This window comes from Eschrichtius robustus, chromosome 3 (assembly GCF_028021215.1).
Source record: "Eschrichtius robustus isolate mEscRob2 chromosome 3, mEscRob2.pri, whole genome shotgun sequence".
NCBI classification, from domain to species: Eukaryota; Metazoa; Chordata; class Mammalia; order Artiodactyla; family Eschrichtiidae; genus Eschrichtius; species Eschrichtius robustus.
The window spans coordinates 90,759,127-90,775,501 of record NC_090826.1 but is presented as its reverse complement, the minus strand read 5'-3'; positions in this window follow the sequence as shown (position 1 = coordinate 90,775,501).

Below are 16,375 nucleotides of genomic sequence, written 5' to 3'. Positions count from 1 at the left end.
AGGCACATCTTAAATAGATCACCATTATTTATGATAGAATTAAGCCCGATAGCCCAGACATAGTTAGGGTCAAGATTTAAAAGAGTAAATAATGGTAGTCGTTTCTATTAAGTTTAACAGTCCCTGTCTGTGGCATTCCAGTATCTTTTGATTTGCAAATACACTCTAAAAATTTCTAGACTTTTTCACACAGCTCAGGGAATGAAGGCCTTCTAAATGCTAGAGGTTTTAGCAGAATAAGGTTTGGGGATGGTTTGTTTCTTAGAGGTTCGGAATCATGAATTTGTAAGAATTTGCTGTCTATTTAAAACACAAACATTTCTTCCTGCTCCCAAATCCAGTGTTACAGGGATGTGGATAGTTGCCCATGACTAAGTCTTCAATTAGATGCTTATTTTAACCTGTTACTATATACTCAGTTTTCTATATCTAAAAGTTTCCAGTGATATTTCTGGTATCTGTAGATTTGAAAAGTGTTTGTCTCTACCTGACTGTTTACACAGTCACCATTTTTTCTTTTCTTCCTGACTGGGTTTAGTGGCTCTAAATTTCCCTACAAGGGAATGTCGTGCAGTTCGACAAGCAAAGTGACTCAATAAATATCTGCTTAATTGATAATTGATTGATAATTTGCATGCAGGACATTAATTTTTTTAATAAAACTGTGGAATAGTTTTAGAATTACAGGAAAATTCCAGACCGTACAGAGATTCCACTATACTTGGAACTCTGTTTCCTCTATGGAATATTTGTCACAATTAATGAACAACATTGATATACTATTATTAAAGTCCACACATCATTCAAATTTCCTTAATTTTTTCCTAATGTCCTTTCTCTATTCCAAGACCTCATTCAAGATACCGCATTAATTTTAGTCGTAATCCCTTCAGACTCCACTTGGCTGAGGGATGGTTTCTCAGACTTTCCTTGCTTTTGACAACCTTGACAGTTTTAAAGAGGTCTGATCAGCTATCTTTTTGAATGCCTGTCAACTGACATTTGTCTGATGTTTTTCCTCCTGGTAAGACTGGAGTTACATGTCTTGGGCAGGAAGACCCCAGAGGTGAACTGCCATTTTCATCACATCCTATCAAGGTTACATTCTATCAACATGACTTAGCACTACTGATTTTGATTTTGATCACTAGGCTGAGATAGTGTTTCTCAGGTTTCTCTACTGTGAAGTTAGTCTTTTTCCACTTTCCATACTTTACTCTTTGGAAGGAGTCACTATGTGTAGCCCCTACTTAAAGAGTGGCGATTTATGCTTCACTGCTTTGAGGGCAGGGTATCTACATAAATTATTTGGAATTCTTCACAGATTATTTGCCTACTCTCCCATTTATTTGTTTATTCAATAATTTATTTATATCAGTATTGAGTCATTAACATTTATTTTATATTTTGGGTTATATGATTCAATATCACTTATTTTATTGCTCAAGTTGTTGCAGTTTTGGCCACTGGGAGCTCTTTGTGTTGTCTCTTGTGTCCCTTTTACATACCAATCAATGTGCTGTGTTTTTTGTTTGTTTTATCTTGTTTTGTTTTTAAGCACTTCTTTACTTTCTGTTACTAAAAGAAGCTCCAGGCTCATCTTGGGTATTTACTGCACCAGTCTTAGAATCTTCCATTACTCTACAGAACCCTGGTTCCTCTTATTAGAGAATGGTATCAGAAATCAAGTTCTGGGCCTAACTGTGCTTGTTGCTACGGGGGTGTCATTGTTTGTAGGCCATCTCAGCTGACAGAATTAGCAAATATATATATGTGTGTGTGTGCTACCCCATGTACAGACATATATCTATAAATATTTCTATATGCAAACATCTGTATCTATATTAAGCTAAACATGAATTCATACTAATGTCTCCAAATCTAATTCATTATGACATAGATCATTGTAGACTTCTCTCCTTGTTTGTCTGTAACTTTATATGCCAAATGTGAGAAACCTGGTTTCCACCATCTGACATCCCTTTACTTAATTGGTCAGTTTCCAGTATACAAGTATACTGATCTCAGAATTGTTAACCCCAAACCACTGGTGGAAAATAACTTTACCAACTAGTGTTTATAGACAGTTCCTTTTGCCTTTAGTCTTAGAGATCCCAGCAGTTCCCAAATTTAATTAGGTAAACACATTTCCTCCCACCCTCTTTGGTGAAGTTGTTTCAAACATTTGTAACAAAGTTAGATTGTTTTGTCACCTTCTGCATTCCATCCTGAGATCCACTGACCTAACTGAGTTTTTAAAATTGGCATGTTAGGGTTCTCTCTTAGTGCTGTACAGTTCTGTGAGTTTTGGCAAATGCTTAATATCATGTATCAACAAGTACAGTCTACTAATACAGAACAACTTTGCCAGACTAAAAAATTTTCTGTGCTTCACCTAATCAACTCTGCCCATCCTTGAAGTCCTCCCGATCACTGGTCTTTTCACCATTATTATAGATTTACTTTTTCCAGAATGTCATATATTTACAATAATATATCATGTAGCTCCTTCAGACTGGCTTCTTTCACTTAGTAATGTACATTTAAGATTCATCCATGTTTTTTCATGGCTTGATAGCTATTTTCTCTTTATTGCTGATTAATATTGCATTGTACAGATGTACCTTGATTTGTTTATCCCTTCAACTTGAAGGACATCTTAGTTGCTCAAAGTTTTTACTGATTATAAATGAGGCTGCTGTGAATATTCAGGGCTTTCTGTAGATATACCTTTTCAAATAAATTGAGTAAATCACTAGGAGCATGATTTTTGGACCCTACAGTAAAGCTATGCTTAGCTTTGTAACAAACTACCATCTATGTTCCAAAATGGTTGTACATTATGCATTCACACCAGCAGTAAATGAGATTTCCTTTTGCTCCCTCTCTTTACCAACAATTAATATTGCCAATTAGAAAAAAAAATATTTTAGTCATTCTAATACGTGCGTGGTGGTATCTCATTGTTGTTTTAATTTATACACAACTTTTAACTGAACCTATTCACCATCCCCTTTTTTGTTAGTCAGCATTTTATTTAATGTTTTATTACTTTTCCTCCTTCTAGCCAGTTTAATCATTGTTAAACTTTACTTCTTAAAAAGAACAAAATTTTTACTCCGTATTGATGGTTAAAGCACAATTGTACATATAAAGCCACACCAACAACACTTAAGTGTATTGAAATATATTATACGTGCAAAGGAAACAGCTGCAGCAAGAACAGTTGGACACTACAGATTTATTGGAAATACAATCTATGAGGTATTGATAGGCTACGTGTTCTATTAAGATTGACTAGCTTAGATTTACTAGATGATTAGATTGACTAGATGGGATGTCATCCAAATCACAAATTAAGTTAGAATTTTTGATGCCTCTTTGTGTTCTTTTTAGTTAATTTATGTCACTGAGGCTGTGTCCAGTGGGGAGAGAATGAATAAATGATGCAAGTGATATCTGGCATTGCTTTCAACACAGCTTTCAGAAAGGATGTCTTCAGCTGTTGCCAAAACATATCTGTATGATATACCTCAAGTGAGGAATTTTGCACGAAGCTCAGGTGACTTAGCTGTGAACCCTTTATAAAGGCATTTTGCACATCTCTTTGCTTAGTTAATAGAATTATACCATGTGGGAGCTTAGAAGTGCTTATTTTACAGATAAGAAAATTGAAGCCCTGAAAAACTTTGCTACTTTTAAAAATCACACATGGAGTGAGAAGCTCAATCTCTTGACTCCACTTTGTGTGTGTGTGTGTGTGTGTGTGTGTGTGTGTGTGTGTTTTCCTCATGGAAACGCAAAGGAGTTGGCAAAGCAAATGCAGAATATATAATTTAAAGTAGAGAGAAGGGTTGACTGGAGAATGGCCCAGGAAATTGGATGCTCAGGGAGATGTATGGTCTAGTCTCAAGTATCTCTGACCTCCATCTGTTTGTTTCAGTAATGGGCATTTCTGATTATTTGAACAAGCAAAATTAGTCATAAACATTGGATTCTGATTTCAGTTCTGACTGAAATACTGACTGTTCTGCATCAGGTATTTTTTCCATCTTGGTTATATATTGAACACCTAGTCACCAGTCACAGCTTCCAACAATGATACATCTTTTGTTGGTTGTTATTCTATTCCTGCTTTACTTCACTAACCCTTGTTCTTGTCCCTGGGCTCACATTCACAAATAAATTACTCACACATAAGCCCTTGTCTCAGGTCCTACTATTAGGAGAAGCAAGTGAAGGCAAACAACAAAATAATACGTATACATATTTTTTTTAAACGAGCAATTTTCAGTCCTGTTATTCAGCAGTACGTGATTGAGCGTTTTTTTTAACCTCCTTTTTTGATGATTATCTCCATATTTCTAATAAAATTCTAGTAATTTTTTTCTTTGATTTGTCCATTTAACAGAAATGAAAATTTGGCTCGCTTGTATAATCAACCCCAATTCCCTTTTCCCATCTTCTTAAAATATCAACTTCACTCCTTTTAGTTAAATTAGAAATCACTATTTTCCTTTTTATGATAATGTAAGTACTGTTCACTCCAAAATTGTATTTCATATTTCTTTTTTTGAAAAAGTTGTTTTACCCCCTTGAGTTAATTTGCCTCATTTTTCACTTACATACTTTTGTAGATACCTATCCATAATTTTTTCTGCATGTTCTACAATTTCACTTCACAGTATCTTTTCTAAGATGTCATTCTTTTTCTTTTTTTTAAATTTAAATTTATTTATTTATTTATTTTTGGCTGCGTTGGGTCTTCGTTGATGGTCTTCGTTGCTGTGCGTGGGCTTTCTCTAGTTGCGGCGAGCAAGGGCTACTCTTTGTTGTGGTGCATGGGCTTCTCATTGCGGTGGCTTCTCTTGTTTCAGAGCTCAGGCTCTAGGAGCATGGGCTTCAGTAGTTGTGGCTCGTGGGCTCTAGAGCGCAGGCTCAGTAGTTGTGGCGCACAGGCTTAGTTGCTCTGAGGCATATGGGATCTTCCTGGACCAGGGCTCGAACCCGTGTCCCCTGCATTGGCAGGCGGATTCTTAACCACTGTGCCACCAGGGAATTCCCTGTCATTCTTCTTTTGAAGGTCATCATAGGATTCTCTGACCTCCTGCTGCCATTTGGATGGATGTTTATGTGGAGTAAAGGCTCCTCTTCACCTCTCTCTATTTTGGGGACACTCCCCCAGCACCTCATGCTTTTGGAAGCATGGCCTCCAGTGGATTCCTAAGAATGAGTACATGGGAAGTAAAAATTTTAAGACCTTCCATGTCAAAAATGTGTGTTTAAAATAAGTTTATCATTATTTCCTATTTATTAGTAGTTCGGCTGTGTACAGTATTCTAGGTTAAAGATATTTTTTCCTGGAGTCATAGCTAATATGATTTTAATACTTGCTACAGCATTAATATAATAGTATTTCTCAATATACAGTCTATATGCAAATTTCCCCTAATACTTCAATGTGGGATTTTTTTTTGTGGAGGCAGCAGGAGGAGTCCAAGTTTCTTTAGTTTCTTTTAATCTAGAACAGTTTTCAGGTTCTTTTCCTTGTAAGATTATTTTTGAAGCCTAAATGCCAGTTATTTTACAGACCATCTCTCAATTTGTATATATAAGGCTTTATCCATAATTAAATTGAGACTAGACAGTTTTGGCAGGTGATATTGAATCACTCTTAATGTATCAAAACAGGAAACAAAAGTTGTCAGTTTATCTTATTAGTAAACTTGAGTTTGATTATTTAAAGGATATACAAATATTTCAGATAATCATATGTAATGCAAATAAATATATATTTATCAAGTATGTATATATATTTGTATATATATATTTCTATAAAAAGTTTTTTTTATTTTCTGAGTTTCATTTTATTTTTTTAAATTATTTATTTATTTATTTTTGGCTGTGTTGGGTCTTCGTTTCTGTGCAAGGGCTTTCTCTAGTTGCAGAGAGCGGGGGCCACTCTTCATCGCGGTGCGCGGGCCTCTCACTATCGCAACCTCTCTTGTTGCGGAGCACAGGCTCCAGACGCGCAGGCTCAGTAATTGTGGCTCACGGGCCTAGCTGCTCTGCGGCATGTGGGATCTTCCCAGACCAGGGCTCGAACCCATGTCCCTTGCATTGGCAGGCAGATTCTCAACCACTGCGCCACCAGGGAAGCCCTCATTTTATTTTTTAATAGCACCCTCCTCTTGTTATATGATTGTTATACCTTCTTATATCTCTGAGTGTGCAAACTTTTCAATCTTTTCTTCTGCTCCCTCTATGATTTCTATTTCCTCTGAAACTATTTTTTCTATTTTTTATTCTGGTGTCTATCTTCCCTTCTCCCCTCTCCTACCTCCTCTCTCCTTTTCCCCTTTTTGTGTTGGAGGAGTTTTTCATATGTCTGGGAATCTTGGCTTGTACATTCATATTTAAGAGTGTATCACTTAAAAAAAAACTTATTAGAAAGTTCTTAAGGATATCTTTGTTGGTTTATAAACTTCTTTATAGAATGATTGGGAGAAAATCATTTAGTTAAAGTTTAGGTATGGGAGTAAAGCATTTATTTAAAGGAACTCTCAAAATCAGTTTTGGAGTTCTATCTGTGGTGCTGTCCATTTTCTTCAGAGATAAAACATTCTGTTCTCCTACTTAGCTCCTGATGTTCAGCATCTGAAGCAGAGCAGACACTTTGCTAATCCGTAGGCGTTGTTAAAAGTTTTTGAAATTTAAAAAAATCTCCTTTTCTCCACCCTCCCAAATCATCATATCTGCTATCTTTAGTTTTAAGAGTATCCTGTTCAGTTCTCCTGAGAATAAGCCTCGCATTTTCTGTCTTAGAGGCATACATGTGTCTGATGTCATTTTTGAGAGCAGAGATGTTCTGGTTTGACGGTTACAATATTTCAAATGACTCCCCTGTTTTGAGCCCTGTACTTGACATATGCCTTTATCAACTCATTAAATACTTTTCACAGCCAAATCAGTTACCAGTTGTCAACCTACTTTGCAAAAAATTTGTTGAAATCTGTAGTCAGGTAATGAACCTTAACCCTTTCTCTTTGTACTTACAACTTTATTACATTTTTATTTCTTATAATAATTTTAGTTGGAGCGTGAGTATGAAAAGAAATAAATATAACATTTAAGCTGTCATCTTTGGCTAGAAGTTTCTGCTCTCCTTTATTGAACACCTAGCATACATTATTTGTACGAAAGAAGAATATACAAATATTTCAGATAATCATACATATTGCGAATAATAACATAAATATTTATCAAATATGTATATATATTTGTATACATGGGTGTGTATATATGTGTGTGTGTATATATATGTATACATATATATGTGTGTGTGTATATATATATATATATATATATATATATACATATATATATTTATCTGAAAGTTTTTTCCTTATTTTCTGAGTTTGGGTACTTTAGCTATATATAAACATCACAAGTCTGGTAAATAGATACTATTTTGTACCTGTTTCATAGACATGATAACTGAGGATCACTGATATTCGTAGAGAGTAAAGAATTGCAAACTGACTGTTATCAGTTTGCTTTTCCCTAACCACACCTGTTCTCTACCTTTTTTACCTTGCTCTGTGCCTCAAGAAGTCGACCCCTATGGAATGCATCTCTCTTACCAGTTCGCATTGGTTGGGTTTCATCCATGGAAGCCACTTGTAGATTAGAGTACAAGAGGAAAGAAAGTTTCAGGTGTTTCTTTCCTATTCCTTCCTGATTGAGACTTTGGAAGGGGCTGCATTTCTCCGTGACTATAGTTGCTGCCAGTTGGGCTTTCCTCAAACTCCTCCTTCTCCAGTTCCTCTTCTTCCTCCTCTTTCACCTCTGTTCCAGCTCCCCCCAAAATTAATGGTTTACTGCTAATGCCAGTCTAGGATCCCTTGTTGTCCTCCTCAACCTTGCCTGTCCTTCTTAACCTTGCCTGTCCTCTACAAGTAATCGCTTTCCTAACTTCCCTTTATTTGAAACATCTAAGTTTAATTTCATTTGATTGAAGTTTAACTCTTAAAGAGGTAGAGTATGACACATGCCGTGTTCTTTCTTACTCTAAAATCCAAATACTTATACACAGAACTATACAGTTTATACCCTATACTATAGGCACACAGACTTCATTAAAAACTGTTATTGATATGTGAAGGAATTAAGGATGTGTGTTTGGGTGCAGAAAATCATAACACATTCAGTAAAAAAAAAAATGTAGAATGCATCTTCACTAAATATTCAAGGCTCAAATGGCAAAATGATATCAAATAAAGCAACTATAAATATACAAAGCAACTGCAAAATTTACCTAAACTATTAAAAAAAAATATTATGTGCACTGATTAGAGGACCTGAAGTTACAGCATTGATAGGTCGTACAACTCCTGTGTAGGGACGCTGAATAATATGAAGGCCCAGAAAGGACATGGTAGAAATGATTTTCCTGCTAATCCAAAATTTCCACCTTACATTCTCCTGCTCCATCTCCAGTCACAGCTATTTGTGAAGGAATAAAATAGAATAGATAGTTTAGCTGAAGAAACTGCTGTCTTAATCATATACAAAATTTGGATTTCCTTCTCCCTGTTCTTCTCTCAAAATCCTATGAGGAGTTTATTTATAGGCTAGGCCATTTAAAAACTACTAATATTTAGAACAGAGTCATTTTCTCCACATCAATTCCCATCCTCCCTAGTACACTTTATGTGATCATGTTCTCTATCTGTGTAAAGCAGTAAGGCCTGTTTTTTGTTTTGTTTTGTTTTGTTGTTTTTTAATTAAGATACACTATTAAGCTCAGATTAAATTAGCCTCTGTGGAATACTGTATCTTATTCTTCAATAAGACTAAAAGAATTTGTCTGTGAGAAGGGTATCTGATATAGGTGCCAGCTTCAGGCCCTGCCTTCTAAGAGCTTCTAGTTTAGTTACAAAATGTCACTGTCAGGTGTTCTTTTATTTCACTGAAATTATTTCAGCCCCAATATGTTTTGTGTTGTTTGCTTAGTCCAGATTATTACAAAAATATATTGTTATTCTCCCAATCTGCAGCTCCTAATATTTCTATTTTATTCTCACACTGAAATAATTTGCTACTCTAGCAGGCGTACTACATAGTTTTCTTTCTTTTTTTCCTTCTTCATAGTTTTCAACTTCCAAGCCAGTTCTGATTTATTGGGAATGGTTTCTAGTGTGCTGACTTAAGCAATCTGAGGCTGAGTGGGAAGGTCTGCCAATACTGATTGCCAAAGCCTGTAAAGAGTACCCCTGTGGAGAGTGACAGCATTCTAACTACATGCTTTCCATTCTTACCCAAGGATCTGATCATGCTACAGTCTTGCCTTATGGAGGTGGAATAGCGTAATAGTTAAGAATATAGACTTGGAGCCAGTCTTCCTGTTGGTTCACAACCTCGGGTATTCCTGGGGTGAAATTCAAAACTGGCCCTTGTATATGGAGGGCAAGGAGAGACACAAGACAGAGGCAGACCATTCCTGTTTAGCAGGTGGCAGGTTTAATAAACAAGGGAACTTACACACAAGGCTTATCTTGGGTGGCCACAAGACAAGTAGATCTCCACAATTGCCTACAAGAATGTTAAATTTTGTATAGAAGTTTCATGGGGTTTAATCACAAATACCATCCAGATGGTCTCAGTAACACCTTACTCTTTCAAAGTTACATCATTTAAAGAGCTCTGGCTATGGGAACCATGGGCAGAATGTACATTCCAAGGGCAAGGGAGAGAGTGAGGAGCCTCTGATTGCCCAGGTCTGGCTCACATCAATTGGAGGTCATATCCTCTCAAGGACCTCTCCAAAGCTTCCTGAATCCAAAATCTGGCTCCATCACTTACTAGTTCTGTTGAGTTCAGCCCTATTATTCAATATCTCTACCTCATGTTCCTCATCTTAAAAAGGACAATAATACTGGTATCAATTGGAGACAGTTGTTATAAGGATTAAATTAGTTAATATGTATAAAGCATTTAGAATGTAGTAAGTGCTTTGGTAAATGTTTGCTGTTATTACCATTCAGATGATTTGTCTGCCATTTTCTGTCTTTCTTGTTGAAACTATCAGGAAATCATGAATGATTTTTTTTTTTTTTTTTCAAATTCTCTACTCAGCAGAGCCTTGCCTATTTTCTAAGACCTATCTTCAATGCTAACTTCCCAGATCACAATCAAACATCTATTCGTTGGGTATTTGGAAGAGTTTATTTCCAGTTCCATTTCAAGTAGCTATTATATTCTCTTTTGTACTTTTATAGTACTGCTTATTCAGAGCCTTTTCCTCCTCTCACTTTCACTTCAGTTTCAATTATGTTGTAACATTCCATGCTATGATCATGCTTTTTTCTTAATAATTGTATTACTTACTACCTTCTCTGAGGCATGACATTGCTGCTCATTTTTTTGTATCACTAAGTCATAATCCAATCAGTGTGTAGGCAATAATCAGGAATATGTTTCAAATACGGTATTAGCCTATTGCAACTGGCTCCTTGCCTCGTGCAGCCTCTGTTCTCAAGTTGGGTTATTATCTGAGGCCCAGTGTAGTTTTCCAAGGATTGTGTCCAGTATAAATTGAACTATCTTGTGATTTTTTTTCTGATACTACAGACTAAAAAATGTTATTAACTTTGCAACAAGAGGTAACTGTATATTATACAACTGACTTTTTTTTTGTCTATCAATGTTCAGGCAGTTTTTACTGTAACACTTTGAAAGTGTCAGAAAAATTGTTTGTCACTAGAAAAAATTTTCTTAGTCAACCTTGAACTTACTATTAATTTCTAAATCTCTGCGTTGTCATGCAGACTTTGAAATGTTTGCCTTCTAATTACTGTAGCATTTCTTCTATCAAAACTTCTCAGGTGGGATGTGCTTCAAGATGGCGGAGGAGTAAGACATGGAGATCACCTTCCTCCCCACAAATACATCAAAAATACATCTACAAGTGGAACAACTCCTACAGAACACCTGCTGAACACTTGCAGAAGACCTCAGACTTCCCAAAAGGCAAGAAACTCCCCACGTACCTGGGTAGGACAAAAGAAAAAAGAAAAAAACAGAGACAGAAGAATAGGGACAGGACCTGCACCTCTGGGAGGGAGCTGTGAAGGAGGAAAAGTTTCCACACACTAGGAAGCCCCTTCACTGGTGGAGACAGGGGGTGGGCGGGGAGGAAGCTTCAGAGCCACGGAGGAGAGTGCAGCAGTAGGGGTGCAGAGGGCAAAGCGGAGAGATTCCCACACAGAGGATGGGTGCCAAGCAGCACTCACCAGCCCGATAGGCTTGTCTGCTCACCCGCTGGGACGGGTGGGGGCTGGGAGCTGAGGTTCGGGCTTCGGAGGTCAGATCCCAAGGAGAGGACTGAGGTTGGCTGCGTGAACACAGACTGAAGGGGGCTAGTGCACCACAGCTAGCTGGGAGGGAGTCCGGGAAAAAGTCTGGACCTGCCTAAGAGGCAAGAGACCATTGTTTCAGGGTGCATGAGGAGAGGGGATTCAGAGCACCGCCTAAATGAGCTCCAGAGATGGGCGTGAGCTGTGGCTATCAGCACAGACACCAGAGGTAGGCAAGAAATGCTAATGCTGCTGCTGCAGCCACCAAGAAGCCTGTGTGAAAGCACAGGTCACTCTCCACACCGCCCCTCCCGGGAGCCTGTGCCGCCCGCCACTGCCAAGGTCCCGTGATCCATGGACAACTTCCCCGGGAGAACACACAGCATGCCCCAGGCTGTTGCAACATCACACTGGTCTCTGCCACCGCAGGCTCGCCCCACATTCCATACCCCTCCCTCTCCCCCGCCTGAGTGAGCCAGAGCCCCTTAATCAGCTGCTACTTTAACCCCCTCCTGTCAGGGCAGTGAACAGATGCCCTCAGGCAACCTACAGGCAGAGATGGGGCCAAAACCAAAGCTGAACCCCAGGAGCTATGCAAACAAAGAAGAGAAAGGGAAATCTCTCCATGCAGCCTCAGGAGCAGCAGATTCAATCCCCTCAGTCAACTTGATGTACCGTGCATCTGTGGAATACCTGAATAGACAACAAATCCTCCCAAAATTGAGGTGGTGGACTTTGGGAACAACTGTAGACTTGGGGTTTGCTGTATGTGACTGACTTGTTTCTGGTTTTTATGTTTCTTTTAGTATAGCTTTTAGCACTTGATATCATTGGTGGATTTGTTTATTGGTTTGGTTGCTCTCTTCTTTTGTTTTTATTACTTAAAATTTTTTTATTTTAATAATTTTTAATTTTAATTATTTTATTTAATTTTATTTATTTACTTATTTATTTTTCTTTCTTTTCTTCTCCCTCTTCTTCTGAGCCATGTGGCTGACAGGGTCGTGGTGCTCTGGCCTGGTGTCAGGCCTGAGCCTCTGAGGTGGGAGAGCCGAGTTCAGGACATTGGATGACCAGAGACCTCCCAGACCCATGTAATATCAATCAGCAAGAGCTCTCCCAGAGATCTCCATCTCAACACTAAGACCCAGCTCCACTCAATGGCCAGCAAGCTCTAATCCTGGACACCCCATGTCAAACAACTAGCAAGACAGGAACACAACTCCACCCATTAGCAGAGAGGCTGCCTAAAATCATACTAAGTTCACAGGCACCCCAAAACACACCTCCGGACATGGCCCTGCCCACCAGAAAGACAAGATCCAGCCCCACCCACCAGAATACAGGCACAAGTACCCTCTACCAGGAAGCTTACACAAGCCCCTGAACCAAACTTACCCACTGGGGGCAGACACCAAAAACAATGGGAACTATGAACCTGTAGCCTGTGAAAAGGAGACCCCAAACACAGTAAGTTAAGCAAAATGGGAAGACAGAGAAATATGCAGCAGATGATGGAGCAAGGTAAAAACCCACCAGACCAAACAAGTGAAAAGGAAATAGGCAGCCTACCTGAAAAAGAATTCAGAGTAATGATAGTAAAGATGATCCAAAATCTTGGAAATAGAATGGAGAAAATACAAGAAACGTTTAACAAGGACCTAGAAGAACTAAAGAACAAACAAACAGTGATGAACAACACAATAAATGAAGTTAAAAATTCTCTAGAAGGAATCAATAGCAGAATAACTGAGGCAGAAGAACGGATAAGTGACCTGGAATATAAAATAATGGAAATAACTACCACGGAGCAGAATAAAGAAAAAAGAATGAAAAGAATTGAGGACAGTCTCAAGAGACCTCTGGGACAAAATTAAACGCACCAACGTTCGAATTATAGGGGTCCCAGAAGAAGAAGAAAAAAAGATAAGGACTGAGAAAATATGCAAAGAGATTATAGTTGAAAACTTCCCTAATATGAGAAAGGAAATAGTCAATCAAGTCCAGGAAGCGCAGAGAGTCCCATAAAGGATAAATCCAAGGAGAAACACGCCAAGACACATATTAATCAAACTATCAAAAATTAAATACAAAGGAAAAATATTGAAAGCAGCAAGGGAAAAGCAACAAATAACATACAAAGGAATCCCCATAAGGTTAACAGCTGATCTTTCAGCAGAAACTCTGCAAGCCAGAAGGGAGTAGCAAGACATACTTAAAGTGATGAAAGGGAAAAAACCTACAACCAAGATTACTCTACCCAGCAAGGATCTCAGATTACTCTACCCAGCAAGGAGCTCATTCAGATTCGATGGAGAAATTAAAAGCTTTACAGACAAACAAAAGCTAAGAGAATTCAGCACCACAAAACCAGCTTTATAACAAATGCTAAAGGAACTTCCCTAGGCAGGGAACACAAGAGAAGGAAAAGACCTACAATAACAAACCCAAAACAATTAAGACAAAAGACCTGTATGCGGAAAACTATAAGACACTGATGAAAGAAATTAAAGATGATACAAACAGATGGAGAGATATACCATGTTCTTGGATTGGAAGAATCAACATTGTGAAAATGACTGTACTATCCAAAGCAATCTACAGATTCAATGCAATCCCTATCAAATTACCAATGGCATTTTTTACAGAACTAGAACAAAAAATCTGAAAATTTGTATGGAGACACAAAAGACCCCAAATAGCCAAAGCAGTCTTGAGGGAAAAAAACGGAGCTGGAGGAATCAGACTCCCTGACTTTGGACTATAGTACAAGGCTACAGTAATCAAGACAATATGGTACTGGTGCAAAAACAGAAATATAGATCAATGGAACAGGATAGAAAGCCCAGAGATAAACCCATGCACATATGGTCACCTTATCTTTGATAAAGGGAGCAAGAATATACAGTGGAGAAAAGACAGCCTCTTCAATAAGTGGTGCTGGGAAAACTGGACAGCTACATGTAAAAGAATGAAATTAGAACACTCCCTAACACCATACACAAAAATAAACTGAAAGTGGATTAAAAGCCTAAATGTAAGGCCAGACACTATCAAACTCTTAGAGGGAAACATAGGAAGAACACTCTTTGACATAAATCACAGCAAGGTCTTTTTTGATCCACCTCCTAGAGTAATGGAAATAAAAACAAAAATAAACAAATGGGACCTAATGAAACTTAAAACCTTTTGCAAAGCAAAGGAAACTACGAACAACACGAAAAGACAACCCTCAGAATGGGAGAAAATATTTGCAAATGAATCAACGGACAAAGGATTAAAGTCCAAAATATATAAACAGCTCATGCAGCTCAATATTAAAAAAACAAATAACCCAATCAAAAACTGGGCAGAAGACCTAAATAGACATTTCTCCAAAGAAGACATACAGATGGCCACGAAGCACATGAAAAGATGCTCAACATCACTAATTATTAGAGAAATGCAAATCAAAACTACAATGTGGTATCACCTCACACCAGTCAGAATGGCCATCATCAGAAAATCTACAAACAACAAAGGCTGGAGAGGGTGTGGAGAAAAGGGAACCCTCCTACACTGTTGGTGGGAATGTAAATTGATACAGCCACTGTGGAGAACAGTATGGAGGTTCCTTAAAAAACTGAAAATAGAATTACCATGTGACCCAGCATCCCACTACTGGGCATATACCCAGAGAAAACCATAATTCAAAAAGACACATGCACCCCAATGTTCATTGCAGCACTATTTACAATAGCCAGGTCATGGAAGCAACCTAAATGCCCATTGACAGACAAATGGATAAAGAAGATGTGGCACATATATACAATGGAATATGATTCAGCCATAAAAAGGAACAAAATTGGGTCATTTGTAGAGACATGGATGAATCTAGAGAGTGTCATACAGAGTGAAGTAAGTCAGAAAGAGAAAAACAAATATCGCATATAAACACATATATGTGGAACCTAGAAAAATGGTACAGATGAACCACTTTGCAGGGCAGAAATTGAGACACAGATGTAGAGAACAAACATATGGACACCAAGGGGGGAAAGCAGCGGTGGGTGGTGGTGGTGGTGTGATGAATTGGGAGAATTGGGTTGACATGTATACACTAATGTGTATAAAATGAATGACTAATAAAAAAACAAACAAAAATTCATTTGTATCATAATTTTTAATGCTCTTACTGTATTCTATTGATCAGGAAGACTACAATTTTTTAACCAATTCTTTTCACTCATTTAGGTTGTTTAAAATTATTTGTTGCCATAAAAATATTCTGCATCCACAGGAATTATAAATATCACAGCCCCAAAATCAATAACATAAATTTAATCAGGAGGCAACATCAGACAGACCCAAACTAAAGAATCTACAAAATAACTAACCTGAATTCTTCAAAACTGTCAATATTAGCAAAGGTAAAGATAGGTTCAGGAATGATCCCACAATTTAGGATATTAAAAAAAGAGAAATGATGACTAATTCCAATGCAAGGTCTTAGATTGCATTGTGGAGTGAAAAGAAATAGCTATAAAAGGCATTACTGGGATGTGTATTAGTTCTCTATTGCTACATAACAAATAACCCCCAAACTAAGCAGCTTAAAAGAGTAAACATTTATTACCTCATCATTTCTCTGGATCAGGAATTTGAGAGAAATTTAGGCTAGGTAGTTCTGGTTCAAGATCCCTCATTACCGTGTAGTTGTTACTTAGTTGTAATTGTTTCTAGATCATCTAAAGACTGAGCTAGAGTATATTTATGTATACTAACCAATGTAATACACATATACCTATAATTATTTCTGTATCTATCCATCTGTATATTTATATTAAGCTAAACAAGAGTTCATACTGATGTCTGATTTTAATTCAGTTTCAAAGTTATTAGGTCAATCTACCCCCTTCAGTGCAAATATACTATACATTTGTAATGCTGTTGGATTCATTTGACACAGTTTGCATTCTATCTTGGCTTTCCTCAACATCGTGTTTGGATTTTTTTTAAATTTTGCATACATTTAAGTT